Genomic DNA, 10,789 nt, shown 5'->3' with positions numbered 1-10,789 from the left:
TGGAAATCCCAATGGTGTTTTTTGCAGAAATAGAAAAATCTATCCTAATTAATATGAAATCTCAAGGGACCTTGAATAGCCAACACAGTCTTCAAAAGGGAAAAATTTGAAGATCTCACACTTCCTGATTTCAAAACTTATTACAAAACTATGGTAATCAAAACAGCATTGTACTGGCAAAAAGACACACATATACACAAGAGAGCCTAGAAGAAAACCTCTCACATATATGGTCAAATGATTTTTGACAAGATTGTCAAGACCATTAATGGGGAAAGGAGAGTCTTTTCAACCATGCTGGAAAAATTGGATTCCACATACAAATGAATGAAGACAGACCTTACCTAATACCATATACAAAAATCAACTCGAAAATGGATCAAAGACCTAAACATAAAAGCTAAAATTATCAAACTCTTAGAAGAAAATACAGGGAGAAAACTCCTTGACATTGAATTTGGCAATGATTTATTGGATATGACACCGAAAACACAGGCAACAAAAGTAAAAATAGTCAAATTAGGCTACATCAAAATTTAAAACTGTCCATCAAAGGACACAATCAATAGAGTGAAAAGGAAATCTAAAAAATGACAGAAAATATTTGCAAATTATCTATCTGATAAGGGGTTCGTATCCAGAACATATGAAAAACTCCTACAACTCAACAATAACAACACAACAACCCAATCAATAAATGGGCAAGCTGAACACAGTGGCTCATGCGTGTAATCCCAGTACTCTGAGAGGGCAAGGAGGGCGGATCGCTTGAGGCCAGGAATTCAAGACCAGTCTCAGCAACAAGTAAGACCCTGTCTCTACAAAAAAAAAAACTTAAAAATTAGCCAGGTATTGTGGTGTGTACCTGTAGTTAGAGCTACTTGGGAAGAAGAGGCAGAAGAATCACTCAAGGCCAGGAGTTTGAGGCTGTGGTAAGCTGTAATTGTGCCCCTGCATTCTAGCCTGGGCAACAGAGCGAGACTTTGTCATAGATAGATAGATAGATAGATAGATAGATAGATAGATAGATAGACAGACAGGCAGGCAAAGGAATGTAATGGACATTTCTCCAAAGAAGATACACAACTGGCCAGCAAGCACACACACAAAATTCTCAATATCACTAATCATTAGGGAAATGCAAATCAAAACCACAATAAGATACCACCTTACACCCATTAGGATGGCAGCTATTAAAAAAAAAAAACTAACGTGAAAAAAATAAAATAAAAAGTATTGGTGATGATGTGGAGAAATTGATACCTAGAGTAGTCAAATTCGTAGATACAAACAGCTGAAAAGCAGTTTTCAGGGGCTGGGGAGTTGTTTCATGTTTTGCAAGATGAAAGGCATTCTGGAGATTGGTTGCGCAACAATGTGAATGTACTCAACACTCCTGAACTGTATATTTAAAAATGATTAAGATGATAAATTGTATGTTATGTGGATTTTACCATAATTTAAAAAGTAAATTTTAAAAAAGAGGGGGTGGATATAATTATAATAATTGCTGCAAAGGATTTAGGTCCAAGGTACCTATAAAGAGGATCTGACCTGGGTAGTAGTGAGGAAAGCTTCACTTAGCTGAGAGCAGGATGAGTAGGAGTTTGCTGGGGGGAAGAAAAGAGGTAGAAAGAACAATATATGCAAAAATCCTCGTGAGGTGAGTGATCTTCATGTACGTGGGATGTGGGATGCTTTCTTAGGTATCAACCAAGTATAAACCTTTGTTTTCACTTGACTATTTCTGTTTTTAAAAATGGAGACATAACTTGTCAACATAGATTGCAAAAACCTTAAGTGAACATCTCAATAAATTTAGTAAAACACTTTGAATCCAGTAACAGTCAAAAAAGGTGCAATTGCGCTTCCTTTATCCCTTCCTGTCGCTTCCCCTAATGCTTCCCTGGGCTGAGCTTTCCACAGTGAAGGAGACTAAAGAGATAGGACAACTAACTGTAACCCGTGATCCTGACTCAAACTTTGCTCCAGAAAGGAAATAGATATTGTTGGTACAGTTGGTGAAATTTGAATAGGGTCTCTGGATTGGGTGGTATTGTTATACTGATGTTCACTTTCTGATTTGGATGTTGTGTTGCGGTTATGTAGCATTATTCCTTTTGAAAATGTGCACTGATGCATTTAGCAGCTGATGGAGCATCACCGTTGACAACTTACTTTCAAATTATTCAGAAAGATAATAATGGTAATGGGTGTTTATATTAGATATTTATGCAGGCGTACAGAGAGAGAAAGAGAGAACAAATATATTAAAATATTAACAATTGGGATATCTGCATGAAGGAGATATGGTAGTCCTGTGTATTACTCTTGCAACTTTTCCTAAAGTTTAACATTATTCCAAGATCAATTATTTTTAGAATATACTCTCTATGATGGCAATGGACTCACAGGTGAGGCAGCAGGTAAGAGAAGTGAGACTAGACATAAAGATAAATATTTTCTCTGTCACTGAATTTGAAAAAGCAAAGTGTCAGAGAAAAGAATTAGTGTTCACTTAGCTCTTGCCAGAATGAAGTAGGTTATCCTACAAATAACCCACTTATGGTTATCATAAATTAATAAATAAGCATTCCGATTCAGCATCTGCTTTCATTAGCATAAGTTGGTCATCAGGTCTAGGAGCATGGGTTTCTCCTCTAGACAACGGCCAGCCACGAATCTTAAGACATCTTGTATCCCAACGCACTTCCCTAGCACCATCTTTTCCAGCTTTAGAAAATTAAGCACCAAAGAAATTTACCAACAGAAGCATGCCTGTTGACAAGACCTGGGCAGGGCTGTAAATCCAGAGGGTGCTGAAGTGCAGCTGGAACAAACACAGCACACCTCCACGTTTTCAGTCTTCTGCAAAATCACCAAAGGCCCAATTCAAGTTGGGGCACAAAGCACTGGGTTTCCACATACACCTAACAACTGAAAGGCAAGAAATTAGCTCCTTAGTGTGTGGTACTGTGGGAGACCTACTTAGGGAGCATCTGGGGAAAATGGAGAAACCGATGACACCTAAATGTCATTCACATAAGCACTATGCCGGATGCACACACGGGGGCACAGAACAGCTGTGCTGACCAGCACATCGCTGCAACCACTGTTCAGGTCGGATGCCCTTGCATAATTATATCACATAAACAGATTTGTGAAAAACAGATTAGAAACTGTAAGTGCAATCTTACATATTCTTTGGGGAAATTGCTATAGGGTTAGTGAACTCAACTTTCTGTGTCCCTCAAAAACTCATAAGCTGAGTTGAGAAAAATAATTCAATTGCAAGTATATTTTTATCAGAATAAAAGCATCAAGGCTTTCTTTTCACAGTAATTTAAAAATTGTCAGATTACTTCTATCTACAACCAAACTTTTCCAAGTTTCTTTAAGCAAAGATGTAATAAATGCTAAAAATCAGATCATTGATCAAAAACATCTTTTAGAGGTGGGCAGAATAAAGAGATGGACATTTAGTTAATGGAATAGTTTAGAAAAAACTAGGCATCACAAACTCTGAGGGGAAAAAAGGGAAACATTGTTAGAGCTTTTTTTAAAAAATGGGAAAAAAGAAAGTAATCTTGTGATTATTATAAATTTTATTATTATTTTGCTTACCTGAGCCTGACTTCATCACCTCCTTCCTTATTTCCCAAGTAAAAAAAGAAGAATTAAGCTCTTACCCCAAATTTCTTGCCTCTTGGCCCTAAATCTTATCCTGAAGCTTCAAAATCTTTGCATTATCCCTTTCTTGGATGTCCCTGTAATCCAGACAGTTTTCAGAGGTGAGATCTGAGTGATCCTCCCTCGTCCTGCAAATTCTGTTTAATGTTCACATTCTGCCTTTATTCCACCTACGCATGGCTGCCCCTGGCCCAGAGTTCTGCATTCTTGCCATTTTTTCCTCTACATCAGTGTTCCTTCTGTTATCTGCTCCATTACCTTACCTTCTATCTCTTCCTTCACTCAGATTCCTACCTTCCTGCCTTTCTCCATCTCTCCAGGCCACCACTTCTCTCATTCATTCCCTCCTCCATCTGCAGTGGGTCTAGAACCTCCTTGCTGTCATATCGCACAGCCCCTACCTCACCACACCTTTCTTAATCATGGGATGCTATTCCCAGGCCCCTCATTGAAATGCCCTTTTCCTTGCCTTCCTCAACTTCCCAGTCTCTGTTTGATCTTCTATCTTCCTGTTGGCTCCATTCCTGTCTTTTTCATAAACTCCTTGTTCTGTGCCCACATCCATCCCCAACACAGCTATTCCTCAAACTTCAGCGTTGGCCCTCTCTCCTTTTGATTCCACCCTTTACCAGAGTGATCTTAGCCTCATCCTGCCTCCCAGGGCCAGTTCCCTCCTAGTCACACAGGCTAGAGGCATCCATATCCCTCTCCCTCTTCTTCCTCCCTTTCCCTCTCCTCCCACATGCAAATGACCCCTAAACCATAAGCACTTCCCAGTCCTGCTCACTGCCTGTAGGAATTCAGCTATTGTCTTATAGTCTCCAGCCTCTTCAGGCCCCTTCATATGGCTAATGCTGTGTTCTTTCCAAAACCACATCTGATTATGCCTCTTTGGCAACTGGGGATCAGTCATTGGCTTTCTACCCATGCAGCCAGGCTTTTCAGTGTTTCTGGGGAAATTAGAAGACAAATTTGAAGCATTTTCCTTAAGTACATCCTTCAATACTTTGATTTTGGGTGTGGGAGAGGAACTTTTAGTCCTGGTCATCACAAATTGTTAAACTTTTTTAGTAAAATCAACCCATGCACTTCAAAGAGAACAAAAGAAGTTCAGGTGTTTTTTTTTTTTAACATATAACAGGAAACTGCAAAGACATTTTATGCTTTGAAAACGCCATTTGGGGCCACATTCTCAGATCCCTAGGAAGTTAGCATTCCATTTTCTCTGCCATTATGAGCACTTCACTGGAAAAGTTCAATGAGAATTTTGACCTGTGGATAAAATTACACCTTCATGCTGATTTCCCATGTCTACCTTTCCAGTCCCATATTCCACTATTGGCTGTCACTTCTAACCATCTCATTTCCTGCACTTTCACTACTCCAATTTTCCTGCCTGGAATGACCTTCCAACAGTTTCTTTTCACAAAATCTCATCCTTCAGAATTCAGCTCTGTTGTCACCTCCTCCAGGAAGCCATCCCACATTCTCCTAAGCAAAGTCACTTGCCAGAAGGCTTTTGTCCTATTCGGGCCCTTAGCATGGTGTGCTGTGATGACTTCTTCACCGGTTCACCTTCCCCACTAGTCCAGGAGCCCTGACTTATGCAGTGTTTTATCTCCAAAAGTTAGAATAGTGCTAGTATATAGGCTGTGTATGCTCAAGGCATGTCTGGAAAAAAAGAAAACAGGCAGTCAAGTGATTGCTTCCTAACAGGTACAAGGTCTTGGCCATTGGGAGGGGAAAGAAGGGAAAATCTACATTTTGAAAAAATGAGTCATGATCACAATGGCATTTTGTCACCATAGTACTCCAGTACTCCTTGCTAGCCATGACAGCAGGCACAATTCCCCCATACTTTCCACTTCTGACCTACCCTTCTTGACATCATAACCTCCCACTCTTTCCTAACACTGCACGATATGAATGCTGTAGTCAGATGAAAGTGCAACCTCAAGGGGTCCTTCTGTATTGAAAGTCCAGCCACCTTCCCTCCTTTCTGACTCCTTCCTGGCCTTGAGCTTCAACTCAAATTCCACCTTCTCAGTGAAACCTTTCCTGGCTATTTTAACCCTCATAATGTTTTTCCTCTTAACATCCACAATACTTAAGTTCTTATTAGAATTTAATTATGCTTATTTTGAATTTTACAACATTTATTGGCTACTTTTATTACAGAAGTAATATATTTATATTAGAGAAAAATTTTTTAGAAAGCAAAAGAGAAACCACTTATAGGCTCTTTATTTCAAGAGGACCACTTGAACACTGTGCATATAGCCTTCCAGATTTTTCCTATGCATGCACTGGCAATTTTTTTTCACGAATAGGATTCTACTGTAAATACTGTCATACAAATTATTTTAAATTATACTAATAAAATATTAATATGCCAATATACATAAATTTTCATCACTTTTTTTTTCATTATTATTATTTTTTTTGGTAGAGATGAGGTTTCACTATGTTGTCCAGGCTGGTCTCAAACTCCTGAGCTGAAGAAATTCACCTGCTTCAGCCTCCCAAAGTGCTGGGACTATAGGCATGAGCCACCGTGCCCAGCCACCAATATTATTTTTGATGGATCCATGATATTCATATTTTATATATGAACCACCATTTATTTAGCCAATCATTTCCTGTAAGGCATTTGGATTTTTCCATTTTCTTTTTGCTATCATACAAAAAAGATCTGTACATTCTTAATTTTTTCATTAGTATAAATTCTAACACATACAATTTCTATATAATTTTAAATATTAGTAATATATAAAAGTAAAAAAGCAATCAAATACAAAACTACTACATTTTTCAATTGTTTCATGTATATTAGTTTTGACTCCTTATGTAGATTTAAGTTCCTTAAGGATAGAGTCCAATATTTCTTAATTTTTCACCTCAATATGTAACAGATGCTCAGTAGTGTATGTTGAAAAATTAGTTTATTTCATATACCATATTTCACTAGTTTATTTCATATAAGCTTTTAGATAACAGTGGCATCAATTCTTTACTATAGAAGAAGATCACTACAGACAGTAATATAAGCACATCACTTTCTTTTAGGGACTATTTCCAAAGTCCTTCTTAGGAACTGAGGCAATCTTTGAGGAGATGAAGATAGGACAAATAAGAGATATATAGTTCAAAGGAAAAAGGCTGCCAGCCAAATTTAACAATAGCTAGAAGCAAAATTTTTGCCTTTCCAGTTTGGATTACCCCGATCATTTTTCAAAATGTGTGTGAGATTTTGTACAATGAGAAATCTCTTCTTGGCAGTGGTGTGTCCAGAAAGCTGCCAGGAGTGGACCCCCAAGGTCCTCTGTGCTGTCCAGCAATCCTACCACATCCCTGGTACTGGTTCACATCTTTTCTCTATCCCCTAAATCTATCCCTCCCTCCTCCACCATCAGCGGATGGTCTGTCTTCTTAATCCACTAAGAAAACAGAATCCCTCAGACAACAGCTTCCCATACTTCCTACCATGATATTCCAGCCTCCCTGCACTTCCCCACCTGTGCTGCCTTTCCTTCTGTTGGTTGGGATGAACTGGCCCCTTTCTCTCTCTGGCTGCTGCTTCTCAGCTTCCTTGGGGGGATCTTCTTTTCTTCATCTTGCTGACCTCTAAATGTCGGAGTGCCCCAGGTCTTAAGCCTTAGACTTCTTTTCTTTGCTCCTCTTCTCCACCCATGTTTCCAGTTGCTGTGTTGATGACACACAGATTTCTATCTCTAGTCTGGACTTTCCTCCTAAATTCTAGATTCCCATGTCTGATCACCTGCTCACCTTTTCCACTTAGATGTCCGACAGACATGTGAAATGTACTATATCTAAAACCAAATGTTTCAGCATTTCCCCCATACCTGCTCCTCCTGGATAAATGAACTCTCCATTAATAAGCTGTTCAGTCCAAAATTCAGAATTTCCCTTGACTCTTCTCTCATAACCTACAATGGAATCATCAACAAAGCTTGTCCAGTTTATGTTGAAAATATATCTAGATTCCATTTATGGCTATCATTTTAGCATTCTATTAATAGTTTCAATCACCATCACCTCTCTCTTGACTTATCTCAACAGCCTCCTCCTTGGTCTCTCTGCTTCCATTCCTGCACTTTCCATGACCCAGCAGAGTGATCCTTTAGGAGTCGAGGCCAGGACATGTTCCTTGTCTGCAGAAACCCCTACAGCATCCCACTCCATTCACTTTTGTCAGATTTCATTGGACGTTAACTTTGCCCTGCCATGCCTTATTCAAGGTACCACATTTGAAATTCTGTCTACTGTTCTGCCTAAGAAAAAAGACAATATCTTTTCAACATCATCACATCCTGTACAAGGTGCTGGAGAGCAAGAAAATCAAAGGCTCAAGAACTGCCCATGTCTTTAGTCTGTCTTCCTTTCCTCATCTGTTTCCTGTATATTTTAATTTTTCCTGTTTTATTTTCTACAATCAAGAAGATTTCTATTATAGAAATAAAGTTTATTTGTTTCAACGCCATGATACAGATTTATTGTCCCTGGAAGTCATATCATGCTTAGAAATGTATCACAGGCAAAGCCCATGCTCTGGATCAACACACACATGTGTGTGTTGGGAAATTATGTAGGGAAAAATATGTGTATCAGGAAAGGTTGAATGCTCCAAGCATGAGAAATAAATTGACCTCCACTCAAGTTACTGCCATGATTATACAGAGGGAAGGACCTGCATCTGTTTCACATCGTAAACACCTAGTGCCAGAGCAGCACCACAAGCCCAGGAGTGGCCATGCAAACTCATGATGGAGGTGCTAAGGCTGTGTACAGCCCAGCCTCTGCAGCAGTACTGTTAAATGAGTGTCTAGTACTTGACCTACCTTTTTATTTTATTTTACTTTATTTATTTATTTATTTTTCAGATGGAGTCTCGCTCTGTCGCCCAGGCTGACCTGCAGTGGCGCGATCTCAGCTCACTGCAAGCTCCACCTCCCAGGTTCACGCCATTCTCCTGCCTCAGCCTCCCCAGTAGCTGGGACTGCAGGCGCCCGCCACCACGCCCAGCTACTTTTTTGTATTTTTGGTAGAGACGGGGTTTCACCATGTTAGCCAGGATGGTCTCGATCTCCTGACCTCGTGATCCACCCGCCTCAGCCTCCCAAAGTGTTGGGATTACAGGCATGAGCCACCATGCCTGGCCTGACTTACCATTTTCATTTCACACAATTCTGAATATATTTTTCAGGCTTGAATTCAAATAACCCACTTCTAACTACCGAAAATAAAGAAGAAAAATGAACTCACTACTAGACTTCAAAGCTTACCTAAAGCAAAGATTTTTGTCTTACAGCCACAGAGGTGCATGATTGCAGAACTGGATGTAACCAGAGAGGCTAACTACTCCTAATCTAGACTCCTTGAATGACTAGATGATGCCACCTATCACGGATGTATTAGGATTTTTCATCTTTATTTGATGTCCCATCTCATGCTTGAAAATCTCAAAGTGAAAAAGCTCCAGTCTGAGTCTTTAAGCAAGCAGACTAACTGAAATGACCTGGAAGCCTCTGTTGTATCCATCTGACAAGATCAGCTTGTAGAATCCAGAATGGAGGTGGGAGATCAGCTGGCAGCCGCATTTCCCTCCTCAACCACCCCCAAGCTGATGTGCCCAACTCCACTCACAGCTGGGCAGCCATGGCTTGCTTGAAAATAAATGAATCTACACCACTCTCATAGGGATGCTCTCAAGCATCCCTTGTTGTGAGAAAAACATTTACTGCTGCTACTAAAATGCATAAAGTTATCTCACCAACACATACTTACAAGAATGAGGAATTCGAAACATAACCATCCATAAGACTATAAGAAACGGCCTAGCCAGGGCAGACCAGGAATTTGTACTCTGTCCTTGCCAGGGGTCAGGCAGGGACCTCAGAAGCAGAGTGTTTTGTCCTAGGGGGCACCAGACCAGAGGTCAGGAGACTGAGGGCTACTCCTAGCTCTAGGACTTTTCCTTATCTGAAGGCCGGGTCGGTTAGCAGAGAAAATCTGACAGTCGGGTGCCAGACCTCCACGCAGGGGCTCCGCAGTGCTGTTAGAAAAATTAGCTCAGCACCTTCAGCTTGCTTTCAGCCATCACTTAGCTTTCCACACAGACATTCCAAATGGGGCCTTTCAAAACTCTGCCCTCAAATGAAGGTGGTTCAGAACAACACTTTAGATGATATCACAAGACTCCCAGGGCGACGCTTCACTGCTTCCTCAGCATATGCCAGTGACCGTTTTACAGGGGGGATTTACGATCCTTCTCTCAGTAGAGCGAGCCAAAGTTTTATAATATTCATTAAAAATCAGCACCACATGTAATAATATGGAATACTGCCTGTACACAAGAGGGCCAAGTTATAGGTGTTTAGGGAAACGTGGCAGAATTTTCTGGCCTTGGCAAGAGGTAAAGTTGCAGGCACCAGCACAACACTAACACAACCTTATTTTATTGCAAATGTACATTCAGCCTAAATCCTAATTACCTTCTGTAAAATCATAGCCACCACCAAGCTTTCTTCTGACAGGGCACTCACACGATGGCCTTTAAGGGCAATAACAACACCCTAAGAGCCGCAGAAAGGAAAGGCAGGGGAGAGTGGCTGGAAGGCAGTAGGAGCTGGGGCTGAAGCTGGGGAGGTTGGCTTTTAATGTCCTCCTGAAATTGACCGCGCTTTTTCCAAAAACACTGGCTTGAGGGCTTAAGGTTCGCTCAGTGGGGCAGGTGGAGGGCCTCCTGAAAAGGATTCAGAAGTCAACATTCAAAAGGCTGCTTTTACTCGCCCGGTCCCCACCCAAAAGGGAATCCGGTCAGTTTTGTGGGGGCCAGTGGAGCATCTTTTCTTGCCCCTCGGGGAAAACGCTAGTTAACCCTGGGATCCCAGGTCTCGATTTCTGCTCTCCTTCCCCAGGTGCAGCACCTAGGGCTCTGGACCCTCCCCACGTGCCACACCAGCCCTCACCACTACTCTCACTCTGCTATGCCCCCAACCCTCGTCTTTCGCGGCCAGGAAGGCCAGGCAGAGCGGGGCGGTCAGCCGGGCCAGGAGGAGGGGGCTCTCCGGGCCGCGCG

Source organism: Colobus angolensis, unplaced genomic scaffold (genome assembly GCF_000951035.1).
Source record: "Colobus angolensis palliatus isolate OR3802 unplaced genomic scaffold, Cang.pa_1.0 Scaffold203, whole genome shotgun sequence".
In the NCBI taxonomy this organism is placed as follows: domain Eukaryota; kingdom Metazoa; phylum Chordata; class Mammalia; order Primates; family Cercopithecidae; genus Colobus; species Colobus angolensis.
The sequence above is the reverse complement of the archived record's forward strand: the minus strand, read 5'-3'. Positions refer to the sequence as shown.